This window comes from Tursiops truncatus, chromosome 8, assembly GCF_011762595.2.
Source record: "Tursiops truncatus isolate mTurTru1 chromosome 8, mTurTru1.mat.Y, whole genome shotgun sequence".
In the NCBI taxonomy this organism is placed as follows: Eukaryota; Metazoa; Chordata; class Mammalia; order Artiodactyla; family Delphinidae; genus Tursiops; species Tursiops truncatus.
In genome coordinates, this window is record NC_047041.1 from 8,194,810 (window position 1) to 8,207,407 (window position 12,598).

Here is a 12,598-nt window from a genome sequence, read left to right on the forward strand (position 1 = left end):
GAGTGACTAGGTAATCAATTAGGGTGGTGATTGAATGTAAAATTCCTGTAGAGGGGATTGAGCCTGTGGATTCTAAGAACAGCCATATTTAGTATCTCATTCTAAGTTTTCTGTTAGTTTCCTTCAGTTATTCCTATACCTTCCAAAAATTGTGATGGGAGTTGCAGCTTAGTCTGTGCTGTCATTGCAAGGAGTTGAAGGAAGGGTCTGTGCCCATGCTTAGGGCAAAGAAATACAGGGGAAAGAAACAGCAACCTGAAGGAAGCAGACTGCAATAGAGCACTCTATAGGTCTACAGCAAAGTGGGATAGTAGTCTAAGACAGATGTTGGCTGAAGAGGCAGGGACAGCAAGAGTGACGTAGGGAAGAGATGTTCTCCAGAATATACTGGCGGTTGTTACTACACGCCCAAAGAGCAAATGGACATTTCCATACAGGGAGGAAGGAGGAAGGGGATATAACTAGTTAACTGCTTACCTGTGGCACCTAGGACTCTGGTGAAGCTTTGAAATAACACCATGAAGCAATCATGTATTACTTTCTAACACACACACACACACACACACACACACTCGACATCACTGGTTTTTGTGTTCTGCATATTCACTAGAAGATCTGTCCCTTTCCCTCCTCTCAATGCCCTGAAATTTAGCATCTTCTCTTACACCTTTACATTTCTTTCTTCGACTTTTTGAGATCTCCCCTCCTTGCCTTCTAGGAATTCCATAGTTAATTCTTTGACTAATGGCGGCACACACGAAAGAAGGAAAGGTTTTCTTCCTCTGCCCCACAAGAAACTGTCTCCTCACTTAATTACACTCCGATGATATTATTTTACCACTTCTGCTAAAGCAGAAATTTCCCCCTCTCAGCTTTACTGATCCACCTGAATTAGTTGCTTATATTTGAACCCTATTTTATTGACTTACTTTTCTCCTAAAATCTCCTCAAATTCACACTCCCAGTCTTAGTATCCCATAATACCTGATTTTCTAACTGGGCCACATTCAATACCTTTTCTCAGTGCTCCTAATCCTTTTTTCCTATCCTCTTAGGGTACCCCAAAATAATTATTCTTATGTCATAAATTACAGACCCATGACTTAAAAGTGTTCAGGAATGAATTCCTTTTGCCTATTGCCCCAAACCTCATGTGGAGTCTGCATGACCCCTTTATTCATGCTACCCTTCTCTCCATCACAGAGTTCTGGAGGTCCAGTTAGTCCAGAAGAGTAGCCCTGGATTTTCCTCAGCTCTGCGAGTGACTAGGTGAGTACTCAATTACATCTTTATGCATATGATTAGAAGATGTTTAGATTATGCACTAGGATTTTTGGTTTGCATCTCCAATGTTACCATGCAAAACAATAAATTGATGTTTCTTGAATGGAAATCCACTTTCCAATCGGTTACCATTATTTTCAAAAGACATAGATCTACTCTCCATGGTGAATACAGTGAAAATATCCTGAAATTCATTGGTCATAGAGGTATTTTCACACAGTGACATTTTTGGATAGGTTAATGGAGCTGGTGGTGAGTGCCAAGATTTGATTTGAGGAAAGAGATCTCACCTTAGGCAGATGTCACATGTGATGAGGAAGGTCAACAAGATGAAGAACCACAGTTACTGTTCCAAGGCAGCCCAATGACCTTAAGCTCCTGGGGTTTTCCCAGTACCCATAGGATTTATACCAGTGATCTGGCAGGAAAAGAACAATTTCTTCTAGATCAGGGTTTGAAGGAACAGTCAGATCAGAAAATTTTGTCTCTTTTCCTCAAGCAAGGGAGCAGCTCAGTTCTGGGGGACTGAGACTACATGAAACCAGAGAAGTTCTACCCTCTTGAGGGATGTGAAAATGGAAATTTCAGACAATATGTGCAGATCCAAGAAAGAACATGAAAGAAGTGTCTCTGAGGAGACCTGTGCATATTCTTTTCTACCACGAGACCCAGCATCCCCGAGGATTGGCTGGGAGTCTCAGAATTGTTCAATACGTCCACAGTTCCCTAGATAGTTCATTCTAGAGTGCTGGGGGCTGGAGAAGGTAACGTGGATGTTAAAGTAACTAGGGAGGCAGTCAACAATGAAGAATAATCTACCCATTGTTCCTGTATAGCTTACAGCTCAAATAAAATGTTCTGTATTTTCAGTGTGCTGTTTCAACGACTCTACTATCACCAAGAGAACTCTATTTATTTATTTATTGAATTTTATTTTATTTTTTTATACAGCAGGTTCTTATTAGTTATCCTTTTTTTTTTTTTTGCGGTACGCAAGCATGTGGGATCTTCCTGGACCAGGGCACGAACCCGTGTCCCTGCTTCGGCAGGCGGACTCTCAATCACTGCGCCACCAGGGAAGCCCTAGTTATCCATTTTATACATATTAGTGTATATATGTCAGTCCCAATCTCCCAATTCATCACACCACCACCACCCCTGCTGCTTTCCCCACTTGGTGTCCATACGTTTGTTCTCTACATCTGTGTCTCAATTTCTGCCCTGCACACCGGTTTATCTGGACCATTTTTCTAGTTTCCACATATATGCGTTAATATACGATATTTGTTTTTCTCTTTCTGACTTACTTCACTCTGTATGACAGTCTCTAGATCCATCCACGTCCCTACAAATGACCCAATTTTGTTCCTTTTTATGGCTGAGTAATATTCCATTGTATATATGTACCACATCTTCTTTATCCATTCGTCTGTCGATGGGCATTTAGGTTGCTTCCATGACCTGGCTATTGTAAATAGTGCTGCAATGAACATTGGAGTGCATGTGTCTGTTTGAATTATGGCTTTCTCTGGGTATATGCCCAGTAGTGGGATTGCTGGGTCATATGGTAATTCTATTTTTAGTTTTTGAAGGAACTTCCATACTGTTCTCCAGAGTGTCTGTATCCATTTACATTCCCACCACCAGTGCAAGAGGATTCCCTTTTCTCCACACCCTCTCCAACATTTATTGTTTGTAGATTTTCTGATGATGCCCATTCTAACTGGTGTGAGGTGATACCTCATTGTAATTTTGATTTGCATTTCTCTAATAATTAGTGATGTCGAGCAGCTTTTCATGGGCTTCTTGGCCATCTGTATGTCTTCTTTGAAGAAATGTCTATTTAGGTCTTCTGCCCATTTTTTGATTGGGTTGTTTGTTTTTCTAATATTGAGCTGCATGAGCTGTTTATATATTTTGGAGATTAATCCTTTGTCCGTTGATTCGTGTGCAAATATTTTCTCCCATTCTGAGGGTTGGCTTTTCAGCTTGTTTCCTTTGCTTTGCAAAAGCTTTGAAGTTTCATTAGGTCCCATTTATTTATTTTTGTTTTTATTTCCATTACTCTAGGAGGTGGATCAAAAAAGATCTTGCTGTGACTTACGTCAAAGAGTGTTCTTCCTATGTTTTCCTCTAAGAGTTTTATAGTGTCCGGTCTTAATTTAGGTCTCTAATCCATTTTGAGTTTATTTTTATGTATGGTGTTAGGGAGTGTTCTAATTTCATTCTTTTACATGTAGCTGTCCAGTTTTCCCAGCACCACTTATTGAAGAGACTGTCTTTTCTCCATTGTATGTCCTTGCCTCCATTATCATAGATTAGTTGACCATAGGTGCATGGGTTTATCCCTGGGCTTTCTATCCTGTTCCATTGATCTATATTTCTGTTTTTGTACCAGTACCATAATGTCTTGATTGCTGTAACTTTGTAGTATAGTCTGAAGTCAGGGAGTCTGATTCCTCCCGCTCCATTTTTTCCCTCAAGACTTCTTTGGCTATTCGGGCTCTTTTGTGTCTCCATACAAATTTTAAGATTTTTTGTTCTAGTTCTGTAAAAAATGCATTGGTACTTTGATAGGGATTGCATTGAATCTGTAGATTGCTTTGGTTAGTATAGTCATTTTCACAATGTTGATTCTTCCAATCCAAGAACATGGTATATCTCTCCATCTGTTGGTATCATATTTAATTTCTTTCAACAGTGTCATAGTTTTCTGCATACAGGTCTTTTGTCTCCCTAGGTAGATTTAATCCTAGGTATTTTATTCTTTTTGTTGCAATGGTAAATGAGAGTGTTTCCTTAATTTCTCTTTCAGATTTTTCACCATTAGTGTATAAGAATGCAAGAGATTACTGTGTATTAATTTTGTATCCTGCAACTTTACCAGATTCATTGATTAGCTCTAGTAGTTTTCTGGTGGCATCTTTAGGATTCTCTATGTATAGTATCATGTCATCTGCAAACAGTGACTGTGTTACTTCTTCTTTTCTAATTTGTATTCTTTTTATTTTTTTCTTCTCTGATTGCCGTGGCTAGGACTTCCACAACTATGCTGAATAATAGTGGTGAGAGTGGACATCCTTGTCTTGTTCCTGATCTTAGAGGAAATGCTTTCAGTTTTTCACCATTGAGAATGATGTTTGCTGTGGGTTTGTCATATATGGCCTTTATTATGTTGAAGTAGGTTCCCTCCATGCCCACTCTCTGGAGAGTTTTTATCATAAATGGTGTTGAATTTTGTCAAAAGCTTTTTCTGCATCTATTGAGATGATCATATGGGTTTTCTTCTTCAATTTGTTAATATGGTGTATCACATTGATTGATTTGCATATATTGAAGAATCCTTGCATCTCTGGGATAAATCCCACTTGATCATGGTGTATGATCCTTTTAATGTGTTGTTGGATTCTGTTTGCTAGTATTTTGTTGAGGATTTTTGCATCTACATTCATCAGTGATATTGGTCTGTAATTTTCTTTTTTTGTAGTATCTTTGTCTGGTATTGGTATCAGGGTGATGGTGGCCTCATAGAATGAGTTTGGGAGTGTTCCTTCCTCTGCAATTTTTTGGAAGAGTTTGAAAAGGATGGGTGCTATCTTTTCTCTAAACGTTTGATAGAATCCACCTGTGAAGCTGTCTTGTCCTGGACTTTTGTTTGTTGGAAGATTTTTAATCACAGTTTCAATTTCATTACTTGAGATTGGCCTGTTCATATTTTCCATTTCTTCCTGGTTCAGTTTTGGAAGGTTATACCTTTCTGAGAATGTGTCCATTTCTTCCAGATTGTCCATTTGACTGGCATAGAGTTGCTTGTAGTAGTCTCTTAAGATGCTTTGTATTTCTGTGGTGTCCGTTGTAAATTCTCCTTTTTCACTTCTAATTTTATTGATTTAAGTCCTCTCCCTCTTTTTCTTGATGAGTCTCCCTAATGGTTTATCAATTTTGTTTATCTTCTCAAAGAACCAGCTTTTAGTTTTTTTGATCTTTGTTCTTGTTTCTTTGTTTCTATTTCATTTATTTCTGCTCTGACCTTTATGATTTCTTGCCTTCTGCTAACTTTGGGTTCTGTTTGTTCTTCTTTCTCTAGTTCCTTTAGGTGTAAGGTTAGATTGTTTATTTGAGATTTTCTTGTTTCTTGAGGTAGGCTTGTATAGCTATAAACTTCCCTCTTAGAACTGCTTTTGCTGCAACCCATAGGTTTTGGATTGTCGTGTTCTCATTGTCATTTGTCTCTAGGTATTTTTTGATGTCCTCTTTGATTTCTTCAGTGATCTCTTGGTTATTTAGTAACGTATTGTTTAGCCTCCATGTGTTTGTGTTTTTTACGTAATTTGTGTTTTTTCCCTGTAATTGATTTCTAATCTCATAGCATTGTGGTCAGAAAAGATGCTTGATATGATTTCAATTTTCTTAAATTTACTGAGGCTTGATTTGTGACCCAAGATGTGATCTGTCCTGGAGAATGTTCTGTGCGCACTTGAGAAGAAAGTGTAATCTGCTGTTTTTGGATGGAATGTCTTATCCATATCAGTCAAACCTATCTGGTCTATTGTGTCATTTAAAGCTTGAGTTTCTTTATTAATTTTCTGTTTGGATGATGAGTCCATTGGTGTAAGTGAGGTGTTAAAGTGCCCCAATTTTATTGCGTTACTATCAGTTTCCTCTTTTATAGCTGTTAGCAGTTGCCTTTTGTATTGAGGTGCTCCTATGTTGGGTGCATATATATTTATAATTATTATATCTTCTTCTTGGATTGATCCCTTGATTGTTATGTAGTGTCACTCCTTGTTTCTTGTAACATTCTTTATTTTAACGTCTATTTTATCTGCTATGAGTATTGCTACTCCAGCTTTCTTTTGATTTCCATTTGCATGGAATATCTTTTTCCATCCCCTCGCTTTCAGTCTGTATGTGTCCCTAGGTCTGTCCCTAGGTGGGTCTCTTGTAGACAGCATATATATATGGGTCTTGTTTTTGTTTCCATTCAGCAAGCATGTGTCTTTTGGTTGGAGCATTTAATCCATTCACATTTAAGGTGATTGTTGATATGTATGTTCCCGTGACCATTTTCTTAATTGTTTTGGGTTTGTTTTTGTAGGTCCTTTTCTTCTCTTGTGTTTTGCACTTAGAGAAGTTCCTTTAGCATTTGTTGTAGAGCTGGTTTGGTGGTGCTCAATTCTCTTAGCTTTTGCTTGTCTGTAAAGCTTTTGATTTCTCTGTCGAATGTGAATGAGATCCTTGCTGGGCAGAGTAATCTTGGTTGTATGTTTTTCCCTTTCATCACTTTAAATATATCATGCCAGTCCCTTCTGACTTGTAGAGTTTCTGCCGAGAAATCAGCTGTTAACCTTATGGAAGTTCCCTTGAATGTTATTTGTCGGTTTTCCCTTGCTGCTTTCAATAATTTTTCTTTGTCTTTAATTTTTGCCAGTTTGATTACTATGTGTCTTGGCGTGTTTCTCCTTGGGTTTATACTGTATGGGACTCTCTGCATTTCCTGGCCTTGGGTGGCTATTTCCTTTCCTGTGATAGGGAAGTTTGCGACTATAGTCTCTTCAAATATTTTCTTGGGTCCTTTCTCTCTCTCTTCTCCTTCTGGGACCCCTATAATGCGAATGTTGTTGCATTTAATGTTGTCCCAGAGGTCTCTTAGGCTGTCTTCATTTCTTTTCATTCTTTTTTCTTTATTCTGTTCCGCAGCAGTGAATTCCACCATTCTGTCTTCCAGGTCACTTATCCGTTCTTCTGCCTCAGTTATTCTGCTATTGATTCCTTATAGTGTATTTTTCCATTCGGTTATTGTATTGTTCATCTCTGTTCTTTAATTCTTCTAGGTCTCTGTAACATTTCTTGCATCTTCTCAATCTTTGCCTCCATTCTTTTTCTGAGGTCCTGGATCATCTTCACTAACATTTTTCTGAATTCTTTTTCTGAAAGGTTGCCTATCTTCACTTCATTTAGTTGTTTTTCTGGGGTTTTATCTTGTTCTTTCATCTGGTACCTAGACCTCTGCCTTTTCATCTTGCCTATCTTTCTGTGAATGTGATAATTTTTCCTAAGGGTGACCTCAGCTAAGGAGAAATAAGGGATTCCTCTTCTACTTTCCAAGGTAAATTCACCAGTCATGAAAGTCATGCTCAGAGACCAGCAGTCCCATGGTAGCATATAACCTTCTGTTTTGCTGAGTTTACATTGAGGCTATCCCTGACCAGTTTACTGAAGCACATTCCCCCTTCGTATTTCCTCTATCTCTCTCTCTTTCTCTGTCTCTGTCTCTGTCCTCTGTCTCTCTCGCTCTGTGTGTGTGTGTGTGTGTGTGTGTGTGTGTGTGTGTGTGTGTGTGTGTGTATGTGGGAAGCAAGCTGGGAGAAATCTGTTATTTTAAAAATGCCATAGAACTTTCCTACCATGTTTAAGCTGCCTTATTCTGATTCATCATTACTTGGTTGCTGTAAACCTTAGACAAAGTGGATTTCAATGAATTTTGCTCTTTTGGTCAGTGTTTCTGTGGAGGGACAGTCCTTTCGAGCTCCCTCGTCTGTGATTTCCACTGATGACGCCTCCAGGGCTCCTCAAAATGTATATTTTAAAATAATTAAGGGTTTCCCTGGTGGCGCAGTGGTTGAGAGTCCGCCTGCTGATGCAGGGGACACGGGTTCGTGCCCCTGTCCGGGAAGATCCCACATGCCACGGGGCGGCTGGGCCCGTGAGCCATGGCCGCTGAGCCTGCGCGTCTGAAGCCTGTGCTCTGCAACAGGAGAGGCCACAACAGTGAGGCCCGCGTACCGCAAAAAAAAAAAAAAAATTAAATAGCTCATAAGTTCTAATTTAGTCCTCACAATTATTCTTGATAGATACCATTGTTTATTTTTTTTCTAGGTAAAAAACCCCTGAGGATAGAGAGGTTAAAGGACACACACAGGGTCACACAACCAGCAAGTGGAGAATCCAGATTTAAACAGAGTTTCATCCAACACTGAGCATGATGCTATAAAGATCACCCATGGAAAGAAGGTAGCTGGTTTTCATAGACCAGAGATTATAATAACTTGGTAAGATTTTTTTATATATATATATTTTTATTTATGTATTTATTTATTTTTGGCTGCATCAGGTCTTAGTTGCGGCACATGGGATCTTCATTGAGGCATGGGGGATCTTTCAGGGTGTGGGCTTCTCTCTAGTTGTGGCATGCGGGTTTTCTCTTCTCTAGTTGTGGCGCATGGGTTCCAGAGCATGTGGGCTCTGTAGTTTGCGGTGTGCAGGCTCTCTACTTGAGGCTTGCGAGCTCAGTAGTTGCGGCATGTGGACTTAGTTGCCCTGCAGCATGTGGGATCTTAGTTCCCTGACCAGGGATCAAACCTGCATCCCCTGCATTGGAAGGCGGATTCTTTACCACTGGACCACCAGGGAAGTCTCTAACTTGGTAAAATTTTTTAAACTCTTGTAATGTTCTTGTGTTTGAAGTGATCAGCAGTAAAATCCCAAAACTGAAAAGTGTATGTAGGGTCATGGAGCCTAGTGGCCTATTGCGTGGCCACGCATAGATGGAGAAAATCTGAAACATGAAGTGGATAGTGGTAGTGTGGGAAGGAAAGAAAGAGAGTTGAGTCTCTGGGTCATTGTGAGGAAGGCTGGAGGGTCCTGGAAATCTCCCAGGGTGGGGTGATGCTCTCTCCCAGTTGCTTGCTATGCAGACAACCCCACTCAGCATGCACCCTAAGCTTCCACAATGGAGAGCTTCCTCATCTCCCTGCAGAAGCCCCATTCTCTCTTGCACATGCTAGGAAAATGCCTCATCCATGGGTCTTCCTTCCAGGACTCCTCCTCTGCCTCCCTGTTCCTCCTGTGTGTTCCCACAGCACAGCTGAGACCCATGATATGAAAATAGTCAGCCTTATCTTTGACTCCTCTTCCTCTCTCATTTCACATTAAACCACTGACAGTCCAGTCTGTGCTGTCTTCATAAGATCAGGACTGTCATTTCCTTCTCCATTCCCACTATTGCTGCTCTTGTTATGACTTTCATGTTGCCCACCTGGAGCTTATTCTTTTCTCAGTATGTAAGCATTTGTTGAATTAAATCCATTGAAATAGAGTCTTAACAAGCATTGGTTAGAGAAGCAAGCTTTGCTTCTGATCCTTGGAGCACAGGAAGTCTGTCATTACAGAGTTGGGATGCTGAAGCTGCTTGGAGGAATGAAGAAAGGAGAGAGAGATTATTTTAAGCACTTCAACCTGGGAGAAGCCTCAGAGGAAGCAAGAAAATGATGAAACTGAAGAAGGAGGTGTTGCATAACCAAAGTCAAGGAGATGAGGCCCTGAGAGAAGTGCATCCCCTGATCATGACTCACAGCGCCAGGCAAAGACTGGATCCTGCTCTCAAAGAGGGGCAATAATGCAAGGGGTCTTCTTGAGAGCTTCATGTAGCTCCAGACAGGGTAGGAGGAGGGTTGTGGACCTAGTAGTTCATCAGAATATAATCCTGATAAGCCTGGGAACATAAGCCTTGGGTGCAGCCTGTGGGGTTAGGAGAACAGAACATCTTCTTCTTGAGGCCGTGAGCTGAGATAGTTTTTGATCATTAAAGTCCAAATGGGCATCAGATGAGAGGTGAAAAGCTTAGTCATGTGAGAAGAGGAACAAGGCAACACTGGAACTCTTGGCACCATCCAGAGGTGGGTGGAGAAGGAGTAAGAGGGCATTAGTACATGTATAAGACATCAATATACTCAAGCGAAAAAAAACAGCGCTTATCATTTCAAAGACTTAAACATGTGCCAAAATGTTGACAAAGCAAGGTTAGAAAGAGGACACAGCCTCCTTTCCATGTCTTAGATGTTTCCTGAGAGTGTGTGCTCACATGCAGTATAAGAAAGTGAGATTCCTGTAACAGCTCCATACTCCCCTCCTTGTCCCAGAAAAGTCCCTCCCCCCAGTAGAAGTCTGGAATGCAGCTCCAAAGACATTGTGATGAGGACTTTCTGCTCAGGTCAACAGAGGTACCCAGTAATTCAAAACTGATGAACTAGCCACAAGTTTAGTATCACAGGTATAGTGGGGCATAATTTGAATCATAATATATATATATTTAATTATAAGGTTATCTTTTGTTTCTCAACATGTATCAGTAGTTTACCATTCTGTCTTCTGTCCCATCTCCTACCATTCAGTACCACCAATTGGCTTTATGGGGTATTGGGTTGGGGGACCTATTTTTGCTACTTCCATTATTCCGATGCCGCCATTTGGCTGATCCTTAGAAGACAATCAGTAGACACAAATCTGACTGTATTCATTCAGGAGGATTCTTAGCAAGCAGCAGAGGCCACAGTGTGAAAGCCATACTGAAAACACTGTGCTTATTGGGCATGCCACTATGCAAGCAGGTGCACAAGAGCTGTATGAAACAACAATAACAACAGCACCACCAGCAATAAATAATAATAACACCTAGTGGCTTGAGTTTCAGATTTTTATTTTTTCTTTTCAGTTCAGTACCAAAAATTTGAGGCTATGGAGTGATATGACTTTCTCAGTCCTTGGTCTTCTTACCCTATTACTTAACTCCTCTACTGATCACATGTCATAGTTCTAAATACCCTCTATACGCTGATGACTGGCAAATCTCTACCTTCCTCCCTAAACTCTCCACTGCCTTTTAAAAATCTGCATTTGATGGGTTTTTCAAACTTAACATGCCCCAAAACAAACAACTGATTTCCTATCCCAACTCACTCCAACACAATACCCTCCACACACCTGTCTCCCCACTCTAGCCTCACCTCACTTTTCTCACATTCTGTCCCATGTCACCCAATCACTGCACCATTCACCCAATTGCTCGAGCTAAAAACTAAGGGCCATCATAGATTTCTCTTTTTTCTTTCCTTACCCCCCCACCGCACCACACATTCAATCCATTAGCAAGTCCTGTTGGCTGTCTCTTCAAAGTGTTTCCCAAGACCCATCATTTCTTACCACTTGTTCTCTAAGTTAACAGTCTCTTTTCTCTCACAGTTTAATTTTTTCTGAGTTTCATTTTCTTTCTTTTTTATTATTATATAAGTTTCAGGTTATAATTCAACATCTCTATATACTACATAGTGATTCTCCCAAAGGTCTAGTTACCATTCATCACCATACAGTTGACCCCTTTAGCATTTTTCACCTACCCCTAGCTCCCTTCCCTCTGGTAACCACTGATCTGTTCTCTGTATCTTATGAGTTTTGTTTTGTTTGTTTTGTTTTTGGATTTGACATATGAGTGAAATCATATGATATTTGTCTTTTTCCTTCTGGTTTATTTCACTTAGCAGAATACCCTCAAGGTCCAACCATGTTGTCACAAATGGCAAGATTCCATTATTTTTTATGGCTGAATAGCATTCCATTGTATACATATAAACCACATCTTCTTTATTCATTCATCCATCGATGGACACTTTGTTTCCATATCTTGGCTATTGAAAAATAATGCTACAATGAACATAGGAGTGAAATATCTTTTTAATTTTTTTTTTATTCTCTGGATAAAAACAGAAGTGGAATAGCTGAATTATATGGTAGTTCACTTATTAATTTCTTGAGGAATTTCCATGCTGTTTTCCATAGTGGCTACAATTTACATTCCCATCAACAGTGTATGAGAGTTCCCTTTTCTCCACATCCTCTCCAAAACTTATTTCTTGTCTTTTTGATAATGGCCATTCTAACAGGTGTGAGGTGGTATCTCATTGTGGTTTTGATTTGCATTTCCTTGATGATTGAGCATCTTTTCATGTGCTGGTGACCATCTGTATGTCTTCTTTGGAAAAATGATATTCAAATCCTCTACCTGGGACTTCCCTCATGGCACAGTGGTTAAGACTCTGCGCTCCCAATGCAGGGGGCCCAGGTTCAATCCCTGGTGAGGGAACTAGATCCCACATGCATGCCACAACTAAGAGTTCTTATACCACAACTAAGGAGCTGGTGAGCCACAACTAAGGTGCCTGTGAGCCACAACCAACCAAATAAATAAATAGAATATTTTTAAAAATCCTCTGCCCATTTTTAAGTTGGGTGGTTTGTTTTAAGTTGTATGAGGTCTTTATATATTGTGGATGTTAACTCCTTATCAGATATATAATTTGCGAATATCTTTTTTCATTTACTAAGTTGCCTTTCATTTTGATGATGGTTTCCTTTGCTGTTCAGAAACTTTGTAGTTGATGAAGGCCCATTTGTTGATTTTTGCTTTTTGTTTCCCCTGCTTTTAAAGTCATGTTCACAAAAAACATCACTAAGGCTGATGTCAGTGAGGCTACCAATG

General features: G+C 39.9%; 1 long non-coding RNA gene across 2 annotated transcripts in view; it reads left to right on the plus strand.

Moving 5' to 3' along the window:
- LOC109550943 (uncharacterized) overlaps nucleotides 1–12,598 on the plus strand; it is a 90,915-nt gene that overhangs the window by 55,011 nt on the left and 23,306 nt on the right. For both annotated transcript variants that reach the window (XR_002177640.3, XR_012333272.1), the window contains exons 5-6: nucleotides 1,204–1,269; nucleotides 8,164–8,336. This is a non-coding gene — a long non-coding RNA (uncharacterized lncRNA). The remainder of the gene's footprint in view (nucleotides 1–1,203; nucleotides 1,270–8,163; nucleotides 8,337–12,598) is intronic.